The sequence below is a fragment of the Galleria mellonella genome, unplaced genomic scaffold (genome assembly GCF_026898425.1).
Source record: "Galleria mellonella isolate WM207_F2 unplaced genomic scaffold, CSIRO_AGI_GalMel_v1 utg57, whole genome shotgun sequence".
Lineage (NCBI taxonomy): Eukaryota > Metazoa > Arthropoda > Insecta > Lepidoptera > Pyralidae > Galleria > Galleria mellonella.
Genome location: NW_026442119.1, coordinates 65260 through 79190, shown reverse-complemented (window position 1 = coordinate 79190; position 13931 = coordinate 65260). Strand labels below are relative to the sequence as shown.

The 13931-nt window shown below is 34.7% G+C and overlaps 1 long non-coding RNA gene across 1 annotated transcript in view; it reads left to right on the top strand.

The window, feature by feature from the left end:
- LOC128201656 (uncharacterized) overlaps positions 1–13931 on the top strand; it is a 107476-nt gene that overhangs the window by 92837 nt on the left and 708 nt on the right. The gene's annotated exons all lie outside the window — the stretch shown is intronic.

Here is a 13931-nt window from a genome sequence, read left to right as displayed (position 1 = left end):
CAGCCAGTCCCTCTCTTAACAGAATTCAACAAAAATACAGGGTATCACCAAAATTACCTCTTACAAAATTTATTTTTTATTTTTTATACAACTTAGAATGGCAAACAATCTGACGGCCCACCTGATGGAAAGTGGTAACCGTCGCCTATAGACATGAGCAGTACCATGGACTTAACATAGTATACTGTTTCGCCCATATACCCCCCATGCGTTGCCATTCCTGTGGACTCAGGTGTTATTTCTCTGTACCTAGTAAATTCACGCCATATCCCACCCTTCAAACCTAAACACATCTAATCAACTAGTGTATTGTATTGAAATGCTTCGCTGTATCTTATGTTGGTGATCCTATAAATAAATAAAAGCAAACCTATGTATATTCCAGGCGTGTTCCACTTAGTATGGTAATGAGCGATGGAATGGTTTTACCTTCACCTGACTGCAGTATGATTTAATGTCTCTCGTACAGAAGAGCTGTTTTTCTATGTAAATCCCAGTAATTGTTCGCATGGATTTACTGTAATGAATAATGGAACACTGTTTACTTTGTACGGCTAATTTTCTTAGAAATGGCCACCGTAAAATCCCATATAGTCGGTTTTGGAAAGACCTCAGTGGATGCGTAAAATAATAATAGTAATGAATATATATATATATATTATATATATATATATATATATATATATATATATATATATATATATATATATATATATATATATATATATATATATATATATATATATATATATATATATATACTACGTAGTATAAACCAAAGTTGCTGTCGCTCTCTGTCCGTCCCTATGTATGCTTAAATCTTTAAAACTACGCAACGGATTTTGAAGCGGTTTTGTTTAATAGATAGAGTGATTCAAGAGGAAGGTTTATATGTATAATACATGCATAATATATTAGAGGAACACTGATAATTCTAAAGGTTTCTAATGTAATGTGCACCCGTGTAAAGCCCGGGCGGGTCATTAGTATATAATAAAATTAAAGTGTAGTAAACTAACTACTATTAGCTGTATTTTAGAAGCATAGCAGTACAGTGGTATCTCGACATACGAGCGCCCTAATATACAAGTGTTTTAAGATACGAGCGAGCGATATTTTGCTTTGAGATGAGACCAAGATTTGATATACGCGGAATCGCACACTACACCGCTGCATACGACCCCAACATGCGGCGTGGATGTTGGTGTCTAACAGTTTCTCCCACCTCAGACTGACACTTAACAAAAACAACTGAGGTGGTTTTTTGAGAGTACGAATTAATGGCATTGCAATTAATTTCAATGGGGAAATATGCTTTAAGATATTTATTAGTTATTTATTATTATTTCTCACCACAAACAATTAAGGACTTAATATGTATAACTTGCAAAACATTTTAACAATATTATTTGTGGGAGCTGGTGCCTGTACTAGGTATTAAACCTGTATTACAAGAAATATGAACAATATATACGAGCAAGGCTTTAGGCACGAATGTAACTCACGAATGTATCTCGAGGTACCACTATAATATACTATGTACTGGGGGAAAGGGTTTGTTAGTAATGGAGACTGAGAATCCCATTGCTAGCAATATACCTAACCAGGTCGACCTCCTCGTGGTTCTCCCTGGAAACTATCATGGTAAATTCCTGATGAATTCATCATGATGGGCTAACTGACCTGTTTTCATTCTCATCTATCATCCTTCACTGGTGCTCTGCCAGCGTAACCCGTTAGCGCGGGCGGGGTTGCCATGCCATTTTCACTCATCAAAAAAAAAAAAAACTATGTACTAGTAATATAAAATCTTTGTCTATTCATTTCGTAGATATATATTTTAGGGGGTTCCATGTCGATCTTTGCATTGTCTGATGCTCATCTCAAGATTTTTTTTAATAAGTATATAGTGGAATGGTAGCCCCGGCTGCACTATCGTAATACACTAGAGGGGCATCAGTGACAGATGACAGGTGAAAATGAAGACAGGTCAGTGAGCCCATCGAGAAGAATTCAACAAAAATTAACCACGATGGTTTCTAGGGGAAATCGCATGGAGGTTGATCTGATAGGGTATATTGCTAGCAATGGGGCTGTTAGAACCCATTACTAACAATCCCTTTCCTCCCCACTTTAAGATTAAAAGTGGAGTTTTTAGTTGTGGATGAAAATATGGGATATAGCTAGTCCAGGGCCGTCGCTAGACCCGAGTTTAAGGTAGGGCAAAATAACTTTTTGGTAGGGTAGAGTCATTAGGTGTTAAGTGACTTTGAAAAAGCGAATTTATCTAATTTTCTTAAGGCCATTTATTTTAAGGTAGGGCATTAGGGCTTTTAAGGTAGGATATTCCCCTCAATGCCCCCCACGAGCTACGGCCATGAGTTAGTCTTAAATAATATCTTTTGTACTGCAATAATTTGGATTGTATTTTAGGCAGTAAGTACATTAGTATTTACAAAAGTTCATCAAATTTAATAGGTTACAAAAAACAGATGGATTCATTACATTTCGACAATATCTTGGGAGAGGATTTGCGCGCGTTCAGTTCTTCAGTTCTTTTTAATATTATGGAAATGTAGATGTACAAATAAATAATGGTGTTCATTAGCATAGCTATTTTTTACTTTATTACAAGAGGAGTAAGGTTTATTTTGTACATAGAGCTTTAGGTTGTTTGTAGCAGGATTTATTACATTTTTTAAACGACTTTCATAAAAGGAGAAGGTTATTTTTTTAATGGGTGATAATGGAATGGTATCTTCACCTGCGTTATCGGTATACGTTTGCAGGGCTCTAGTGAGAGATGGCAGGTGAGGATGAAAGCAGGTTAGTTAGCCTATAGTGACGAATTCCATAAGAATTAACCACGATGGTTTCTGGGGGAATCTGCGTGGAGGTTGGTCTGTTAGCAATGAGTTTATAAGACTCAATTACTAATGAACTTTTTCCTTCCAGGAGAAGGTTATTAGATAAGTTTTTTTTTTTTAATGGATGATAATGGAATGGTAATCCTACCCGCGCTATCGGTATACACCGGCGGGGCACCAGTGAAGGATGATAGATGAGGATAAAGCAGGTCAGTTAGCCCATCGTGACGAATTCAACAAGAATTGTTCACGATGGTTTCCAGGGGGAACCACATGGAGGTCGACCTAATAAAGCATATTGCTAGCAATGGGGCTGTCAAACTCCATTACTAACAATCCCTTTCCCCCCTATTAGGTAGGTTAAGATAATTTCTCTGTATTTTTTGTGTATATTATGCAATTACGTCACTAATTTTAATTAGATTTTGATAACTATTTTTGGAATCGATAGGGTTTATTGTGTTTAGTCGTATACATATTATTTTTTATTTTATGTAACTTAAAATGGCAAGTATGGTGATGGCCGACCCGATGAAAGGTGATAACTATCGCCTATACATTTGAACAGTACCATGGACATAACAGATTATACTGCGTCCTATCAAGTACTGTCGTTTCTAAAGACTAAGTTATTATGCATTTGTAGGCTGTAATTTTATTGCCATACCGCACCCTTTAAACCAAAACATAACTATGCAAATACAACTGCTTCACGGTAAAACATGAATGGGTCAAAGATACTCAAGCAAACTTTTGTATGAAGTCTTCGTCTGGTGGTAACTGTATTAATTTTGTATTAAATTAAGCTGTCCTTTTCTTACAAAGCAAAATCTAAGTGTTATTAAAAATACACTGTTCTCAATTTCTCAGTGTAAACATTTCTTCTAATTGTTTGTATCTATAATAAGTTTACTATTGTAATCTTATGGAGGAAACAATAAAGAGTATCTATCTATAAAAAAAGGAAATTCGAATTAGTCTACGAAAGATTGTCGTTAATTGCTGTAATTTATAATAAAAAAGGCAGAGAGAGGTGTATCTAGGGCTATATATATATATATATATATATATATATATATATATATATATATATATATATATATATATATATATCTGTACCATCCACTAATCGGGAAACAGGATAACTTCGTAATAACTGGTAGCTTGATTTCATGTTCTTTGTAAAGAACGTTTTATTTCTCATTTTTGTTTTGTGTTCGAAATTCCATAAACGAATATGGAATCTCATTAACGAATATGGAATTTGTTAACGGAATTTTGGACACAAAAGACTGTGGTGGAGAAGTTAATAAGAACTCTTAAATATAAAGAATTAATAACGTGACGACCTAAAATGCATTGCGTGGAGTCAGCGGAAGCAGGTGGCCAAGGGCCGTTCCTTATGCCAGTCTATGTAAGAGATCTATGTTTAGCAGTAGAAAAATAACGTCTGATATGATGACGATGATGAATTAGATGATTATCAGTCAAATAGTTCTTGACATGGTAGTCGAGAATGCACGTACACAGTCCATACAAATTTGTAAGTGAAATTTTACCAACCCATTTTTTATGTCTAGGTTTGTTGAACTCTGAAGAGATTACTAATAAGAGATGATAGGTGAGAATGGAGTCAATTCAGTTAGTTCATTGTGATGATATCACCAGGCATACATAGGAGGCTACAGTATAAGGTTCTTTAAAAAGTCTGCATTGAGAATTCTTTAGGGTTGGCATTGTACACTTGACACCTCTAATGTTGCAGGTATCCATAGACAACAATGATTGTTTACCATCAGACGGGCTGTATGCTTGTTTGCCACCTTTGTGGTATAAAAAAATACTGAGATCGTCAAGCCGGATATGGTCACTTTGACTACATTTTTTTTATACAACTTAGAATGGCAAACAAACTGACGGCCCACCTGATGGAAAGTGGCAACCGTCGCCTATAGACATGAGCAGTACCATGGACATAACAGAGGATACTGTTTCACCCATAATACCCCCCATGCGTTGTCTTTCTTCAGGACTCAGGTGTTATTCCTTTGTACCCTGTAAATTCACTGCCATATCCCACCTTTCAAACCGAAACACAGCCATGCAAACACAACTGCTTCATGGTAGAAACATGAATAGGACAGAGGTGCCCAAGCAAACGACTTTTGTACAAAGTCTCCCTCTGGTAAACATATTATAAAAAAATATAAAAGAGTTCTTGTTGTTACATAATACTCGTATGTTTTCATGCAACTTTAATGCATACATATTTTATTAACTTCTAGATTGAAAGGAGAACAGATAATATATAAGCTTTGTACTTTACTTCGAGAATATTAACCTTAACAACGCTGACCGCCATTTTAGCATACTAATGGGCGAATATAACGCTGCGGACCTAGCTCTGAAGGATTTAAACTATAGAATTCTAATTAATAGACGGACCATTTGCAATGAGTGTAGCTATTCGAATAAATCACTATAATGAAAAGTTACAACTTGGCAAATCGTATCAGGATGTTACTATTACTAAATGTGTGAACAAAGCATTCTCTGGTGTCAAGATTTAGGCTGTATTTGGCCTTTGTCGTGACTCTCTCCGCTATTAAGATTTAAGCTGTATTTGGTTTTTGTCGTGACTCTCTCCGCTGTCAAGCATTACTTTCACCACTGTCAAGATTTAGGCTGTATTTGGCCTTTGTCGTGACTCTCTCCGCTGTCAAACATTACTCTCTCCGCTGTCAAGATTTAGGCTGTATTTGCTCTTTGTCGTGGCTCTTTCCGCTATCAAAATGTAGGCTGTATTTTGCCTTTGTCGTGACTTTCTCCTCTGTCAAGCATTACTTTCTCCGCTGTCAAGAGTTAGGCTGTATTTGGCATTTGTCGTGACTCTCTCCGTTGTCAACCATTACTTTTTCCGCTGTCAAGATTTAGGCTGTATTTGGCATTTGTCGTGACTCTCTCCGCTGTCAAGATTTACGCTGTATTTGGCCTTTGTCGTGACTTAACATGAAAGAAGGTTAGGTACGAAGTAAATTTTATTTTCAATGGAATGCAAATTTGGGCTCTGATTATAATACTAGTAATTTTGATATACAAATGTATAAAACAACTAAGTAACAGAGTACTTTAATAATGTTGCATATTTTTTAACAATTATTTTGGTGAAATGTTTCTAGAACCATACAACTGTCTTGTCTACATACATACATTTGACTATACATCTAATGTACCCATGTTTAATGCAAATATAGAAACTGAATTTAAAAACTGGTTAATCAGAAAATAAAAGAAAAACAGTCAAATCGATATCCACTTCTTCTTTTCTTTTGAAATAAAGAAGTTTCTACTAACATTTGCCGATCGATGGAGACAAAAATAATAATAACATACTTTCCTTTGTCTCAATATTTTAACGTAATAAATAGAGTAGAAACTGAAGTTTCTTGTTATAAAACTGAAACTTCTTTGTTTACAATTTCTAAACCATAGGTAAAAGTTTTAATGCTACAATATTGGTTTTTGAAACATAAAAGACACACAATCTTCACATTTGAGAACAATATCAAGCAAAAGGAAATCCGTATTTATATATATATATATATATATATATATAGATTGGTCTGTTAGAGATTTTATAATATAATATAATCAAAATAACTGGTTTTTGTCACAATTGCTAAGTACAACTACACAAAACATACAATCACTAAGTATTTGCATCCAAACAACCTTTGGATATAGGATAGTGAGAAAAAAAGATGCTATATTTTACTAGTTTTATTCTACGGTTTTGCTCCCGTGAATCAATATATGAAATATCCTATGTGTTAAGTTAGGATTTGCAGTCAAAAGTACTAATAACTAATCATTTTTAGTCAAAACTACTTTTGACCAACCTGTTCATTCAAAAGTACTTTTGACTGATTTTGCTAGTTAATAGTACTTTTGACTGGTTAAGAGTTGTGACTGCAACATTAACTATGAAACCGAACTTTCAACTTAAACCGCGTCTCGGTTAACCAACAAGCCAGCCTTTTATTCTCCACACGACTGTACATTACTAATAAATCCTTGTATTTTAGGGGAATAGCGTCCCATCGAAAGTTTGCCTCCATCCACCGCCAAAACTAAAAGGCACCGTTTTAAACTCTAACAAATACCTTTTGTTGGTTCAGTTAGACGGGACTTGTTTATTAGTTTGTAATATTGAAGGCCCGCGGTATTTTTAGGTTAGTTTAATCTTTTGTTTGTATGAACATTGTTAACTTCTGGAATGTCTAAACTGTTGAATGAATTAACATAAAGTTCATAGTGGTGTTTCCTTTCATTTAATATGAAACACGGAAAGTGTTTTCTTTTTTTTATACAACTTAGAATGGCAAACAAGCTGACGGCCCACCTGATGGAAAGTGGTAACCAATGCCTATAGACATGAGCAGTACCATGGACATAATAGACGATATCCCAAGATATCTCCCATGCGTTGCCATTCCTGAGGACTTAGGTGCTATTCCTCTGTACCCTGTAAATTCACTGCCATATCCCACCCTTCAAACTGAAACACAGCTATGCAAATACAACTTCTGGGGGGAAAGGGATTGTTAGCAATGGAGTTTGAGAGCCCCATTGCTAGCAATATGCCCTATTAGGTCGACCTCCACCTGCAAACCATTGTGAACAATTCTTGTTGAATTCGTCACGATGGGCTAACTGACCTGCTTCATCCTCACCTATCATCATCCTTCACTGGCGCTCCGCCGGTGTATACCGATAGCGCGGTTGGCGTTACCATTCCATTATCTCCCATTAAAAAAAAAGCAACTGCTTCACGGTAGGAACACGAATGAGACAGAGATGCCCAAGTAAACGACTTTTGTACAAAGTTTCCCTTTTGTAAAATGAGATTAAATATCTAAGATTAAATATTGTTATTAATACTGTATTAATGTGTTGTATTGTTATATATAAAAAGGGTCATTCAATTTTAAATATTACAAAACAAAGTCATCAACAAGTTTATTAAAAAAATAGCAAAGTTCTGCCTTTCAAGTTTCGGCTGATTGCAAACTCGTTTGAGCGAAGCAAGAAAAAGCTTTGAATGTAAAATGAATAAAAATATAAATAAAACAACAATTGGCGGTTTATATTACGCATTAAAATTAAATTAAAAAGAAAAATAGTATTATCTCAGGCATTACCTGTCCACTGTTGAACATAGATAGATAGATAGATACTCTTTATTGTTTGCTCCAAAAGATTACAATAGTACTTATTATAAATATAAACAATTACAAGAAATAATCACATAATAATAACATAGGCCATAGACTGCCATAAGGAATGGTCCTGAGCCACCTGCATCTGTCGACTCTCTGTAATACTTTTGAGGTCGTCACTTCATTCCATTTAGTAAGTCGTTTTACACTGCGTTTGCTCGAACGGGTCGCCACTCAAGAACCTTTTTACGACATAATCGTAACATCACGTAATCGTAAAAAAATCAGAGGATTTGAGAATTTTTCAAATTGCATAGAAATAATATTTTCTATGATGCTAAGAAAGGTAAACAAGCTGACGGCTTACTTGATGGAAAGTGTTGCCTATAGGCATAAGCAGTTATATGTCTGGATACACTATTATGTCCATAATACTTCTCATGTGTACCTAAAAATTTCTGGGATTGCGCCCTGGTACCTCCGACTGCCACACAATACATACATATATACAATAACTATATTCCAAACCGAAATATACCTATTCCATTGCATGGCTGTACGCTTGGCTACTTCAATGCAGAAACATAAATGGGACAAAGGTATCTATGCAAGACGACCTTTGTACAAAGTCTCCCTCTGGTAGACAGGAATGTGTATGCCACTGAAATGAAATGAAATGAAAATTATTTGTCAGAAACATTGCAGATAAGATGTTGCATTTGTCAAGTTTACAAGATCCATTTATGTTTCGCCACATCAAATGGCTGAACCATTGAATTTACATATTTGTATTTAATTTTAATTAATTATTATATTATATAATTTTAACAATACAGAAAAATCACTACTGGTACACTTGGTACCAGTAGTGATTTTTCTGTATTTTGGGTTTTCACACTTTGGGTTATGCATTTTATCAGAGGGAGACTTTGTACAAAAGTCGATTCCTTGAGTACCTCTGTCCCATTCGTGTTTCAACCGTAAAGCAGTTGTGTTTGCATGGCTGTGTTTCGATTTGAAGGGTGGGATATGGCGTGAATTTCCAGGGTACGGAGGAATAACACCTGAGTCCTCAGGAATGGCAACCCATGCGGGGGATCATGGGCGAAACAGTATACTCTGTTATGTCCATGGTACTGCTCATGTCTATAGGCGACGGTTACCACTTTCCATCAGGTGGGCCGTCAGCTTGTTTGCCATTCTAAGTTGTATAAAAAAAAATGCATTCAACTTTATCTATAGTTAGATATCTACCAACAGTTAGTGAATCAATAAACTATATGTGTGAGTAAATAAATACGAGTAAAGGCTGACAACGGTAAACCTATCGCAGTGTAGGCATGAGAGCTTACGTCATCTAATACTAATATGTATTGGCAACCACGTTTCGACCTAGCATATTCCACAGACGGTTCTAGTTAGCACGCGAAACAAACAATCCGACCCTTGGCATCGACTTTGACCTAAAGCTCTAGTTTAGTTTACAATTATGTTGAGCATGCAAACTATTCAAAGGCCAATAATGTAATGAATGAAATTATGTTGTAATATACGAGTATAAAACTTTTTTTTTAATGGGATAAAATTGGAATGGTTATTCTGCTTACGCTATCGGCATACGTTACAGAGTAATAGTATATTTTTTTGTAATGAAACTAGGTCAGTTGGCCCATCGTGAAGAATTCATCACGAATTAATCACGGTTTGCAGGGTGAACAGTAAGGAGATTGACCTGTTAAGGTATATTATTAGAGTCCTGCCTGCAACCTCCAAGCTGTTCCCTCTGGAAACCATCGTGATCAGTCTTTGTTGAATTTGTCACGGTAGGCTAACTGACTTGCGTTTATCCCTACTTATCATCATTGTACAGTTTACCATTCTAATTTCACCCATTAATAAAAAATCTAGTATAAATATGGAAATGTAATGTATATAAAGCGAATGTAATGGACACACACAATGCATTTTATTTATATTACTTTTTATTATTATTTTTAATAAGGAATTTCGCGACTGACTCTTGGCCACAACAGAATATCAGTGTTTTGCTCTTTTAAGGGCAAAGCAATAAACTAGAGTTGTGACCATTTTGTGTTACTATGGCACACGCATGAAGGAAAGGGAAGAAAGGAAATTGTTGGTTTATATATTTTGATTTTTTTTGTTTTGTTGCTTTTTTATTTTCATTCTTTTATCTCTTTTACTGTGTATTATGTGTATGTTTGTATTGTAATTTGTGTGCTGTAACTAATGTAAATAAATTATCTATCTAAAGAGATTAACTGTTACGTCTAAGCCACGCATTTAGCATACGAAACCTCTGCCTATCCTGTAAGGGATCTGGCGTGAAGATACAAAGCTGAATATAATCCTATTTCAATATGAATACAATTGACATTCTTTGTCCGTAGTAAATTAAATTCCATTAAGTAAATGAACAAGTTTGGCTTCCAAGGAGTACTACATTACTTTGCCAAATATACATAATACAGTTATTGACTATACTACATAACAACCTCGGTAGGGGGCGCTACTGACGAACTTTTCATACAATTAAATTAATTGATACAGACACAGTGATCAAAGTAATTTAGTGAAACAATGTCAGTTTATACAAATCTCCCTCTGTAATTGTTCCAAATAAACGTTTCAACGTTTCCTCATTATTAGTTTGAATTGTTTCTGTCTGTTGATTTGGTAACTGTTTTAATATCGCATGTCCAAGCTTTTGTTTTTAACCGACTTCAAAAAGAAGGGGTCCTCAAATCGGGTGTAATTTTTTTATGTTTGTTACATTGTAATTCCGTCAATTCTGAATTGATTTGATATTTTTTATCTAAACGGATATACTTAAAGATTCGTTCAATAGTAATATAATCAAAATTGATACAGTAGTTTAGTTTTTAGATAGTAATAACCGGTTTTGTTAGAAGTATTTTTTTTTTGGTAGACTCAATCTACTGCGAATTAAACAGTCATGTTAGAAAAATTATTAAAATTGGATAATTTTATTAGAAGCAAAATAAACTACATGGTAAAATCGAAATTGTTAGGATACTTTTAACACACTGTTTCGCCCATGATACCCCCATGCGATGCCATTCCTGATGACTCATGTTATTCCTCTGTACCCTGTAAATTCACGCCATATCCCACCCTTCAAACCGAAATACAGCCATGCAAACACAACTGCTTCACGGTAGAAACACGATTGGTACAGAAGTGCCCAAGCAATCAACTTTTGTACAAAGTCTCTCTCTGGTGAAATAAGAACATAAAGACAATAAATCAACATTAGTAACACGCGTCATGCATACGATCCGACTGATGCTCAGGGACTATCGCATGCTTAAAATGTTTGCATCACCAAAGCATCACTCACGATTTGTTTTGTCTACTCACGTGAATGGAGCCGGAACACTTACTCAGCAACTTTCATGCCATAATTCATCCTTCAACTTGGAACACAGCTATGCAGACATAGCTGTTTGACAGAATTAATAGGAGAATTAGGGATGCCATTTGTTAAATACTTTTAAATAAAAAATAAATTTTTACTGCTTAAAATATAAGAAAATTGAGTTGTTCTAGCTAGATGCTAATTCTTTGAACTATATATGTATACGTAAAATAGATAGATAGATAGACAATTTATTTACATTACTTACAGCACACAAATTACAATTAAAAAAAAACATACACGTAATACACAGCAAAAGAGACAAAAGAATAAAAATAAAAAAAAGCACAAATAAAAAAAAAATAAGAGTTTGACTTTACCAAATTTGATGAGGTCAGGGTTGTTACGAATTTTATTTCATGAATTAATTCCTATTTCAATGATCTGAAAATATTAGACAAATAGAAGAATACACGTATTACAAAATATGAAAGAAAGAAAGATACGAAGAAAGCAAGAAAGAAACAAAGAAATATTATCATTCAAGTATACTTAAATTAAAATATTTTGAATAGTAATTTTTTGTAAATGTTATGACCATTTGGATATTTAAATTTCATTGTTTATTAACATCTTAAAGTCGTTTGCTTGGGTACCTCTGTCCCATTCGTGTTTCAACCGTAAAGCAGTTGTGTTTGCATGGCTGTGTTTCGGTTTGAAGAGTGGGATATGGCAGTGAATTTACAGAGTACAAAGGAATAACACCTGAGTCCTCAGGAATGGCAATGCATGGGAGGTATCATGGACAAAACATTATGCTCTGTCATGTCCATGGTACTGCTATTATCGTTTTCCATCAGGTGGGCCGTCAGCTTATTTGTTATTCTAAATTGCATAAAAAATAATAATAAAATAGATTGAAGTCTGCTTACAATATTATGGAAAGACGATTAAGTATTCGATTAAAAATATATTTATAAGTTTAATTATGAAAGTTTCAAAAGTCTACAACTAAGTTTTATAACTTCAAAAATGTCGATATAAAATTAATTTTTATTTTGTTATTAAATGAGTTTGTATAAAAAAAAAAACTTCTGTGTCATTGACCTCTTTAACCTTTGTGGCAGCCCTATGCCAGACTATGTAATATGCTTACAGTAATGTGAACATCAATTTAGGCGTCTAGGTCAAACTATATTGCTTTGGCACATTGCCTCAGGTCTGCAAGCAAGCAAAATGAAGACCACTACATACATACATGTAAAAATACAAAAATACATTCACGACTGTAAATCTAAAAAGGGGTAGTCAGAATCAATGTTATTTAATAGTCTATAAATTATTTTCATTAATTTTGTGACGTATTTTTCTAAAATAGTTTTGTTGGAAGTAAAGTTTCTTATTGGTTTCAAAAATAGGGTTCCCAAAAAAAGTAACATCAATACATATTTATTTATTTATTTACACTTTATTGCACCATTTATAAAATAGTAAATACATTTAACTGTAATAAGAAATGATACAAAAGGTGGCCTCATCGCTAAGCAATCTCTTCCAGACAACTTTTGGGTAGAGGGCATTGAGAAAAGAAAGAGAAACATACAAACATACATAGTATATAGAATCATCAAATATTTGACAGGATACCTGTCAATATCTTGTCAATGTCAGTTCTGCATATAAGCAGTCGAGTTCACAATTATTGTTTAAATATATTTTCACTTTTACACCAGAAGTATGTATTCTTAAACTAAAATGAAATCAAATTAAATTAAAATTCATTCTTAAATTTATATTAATAAGGTACCATAGGTTTTATATTGTATTTTAAAAAATCCATGTATGCCCATTATTTTGCCATGTTATCAGAACAGATTGAGCCACCCTTTCCTTTCCAGTGAATGTCGTAAGAAGCAACCAAGGGAACTTTATGGTCGAGGGATGGGCAACAGTGTCTCTTTTAAAATATCACTCAAACCTAACTATGGTTGGGGGGAAAAGGATTGTTAGCAATGAAGTTTGACAGCCCCATTGCTAGCAATATGTCTTAAAGGGTCGACCTCCACGTGATTCCTAGAAACCATCGTGAACAATTTTTGTTGAATTCGTCACGATGGGCTAATTGACCTGCTTCATCCTCACCTATCATCCTTCACTGGTGCCCCGCCGGTGTATACCGATAGCGCGGGTGGCGTTACCATTCCATTATCATTCATTAAAAAAAACCTAACTACGGTTGCCAACCCGCCTGCCAAGTGTGGCAACTACTGCCAAACCCCTTATGGGGGAAACCTCCCCCATAAGGGGTTTGGCAGTAGTTGTTCAGCAGCGGACAGCTAACGGCTGATACGAAATAATCTACTAAATTATTGATGTCGGTCGGTCGGTTAAACATATTGCTTCATATATATTCACCTTTAATGATTACAGGTTTTATTCTTAAAC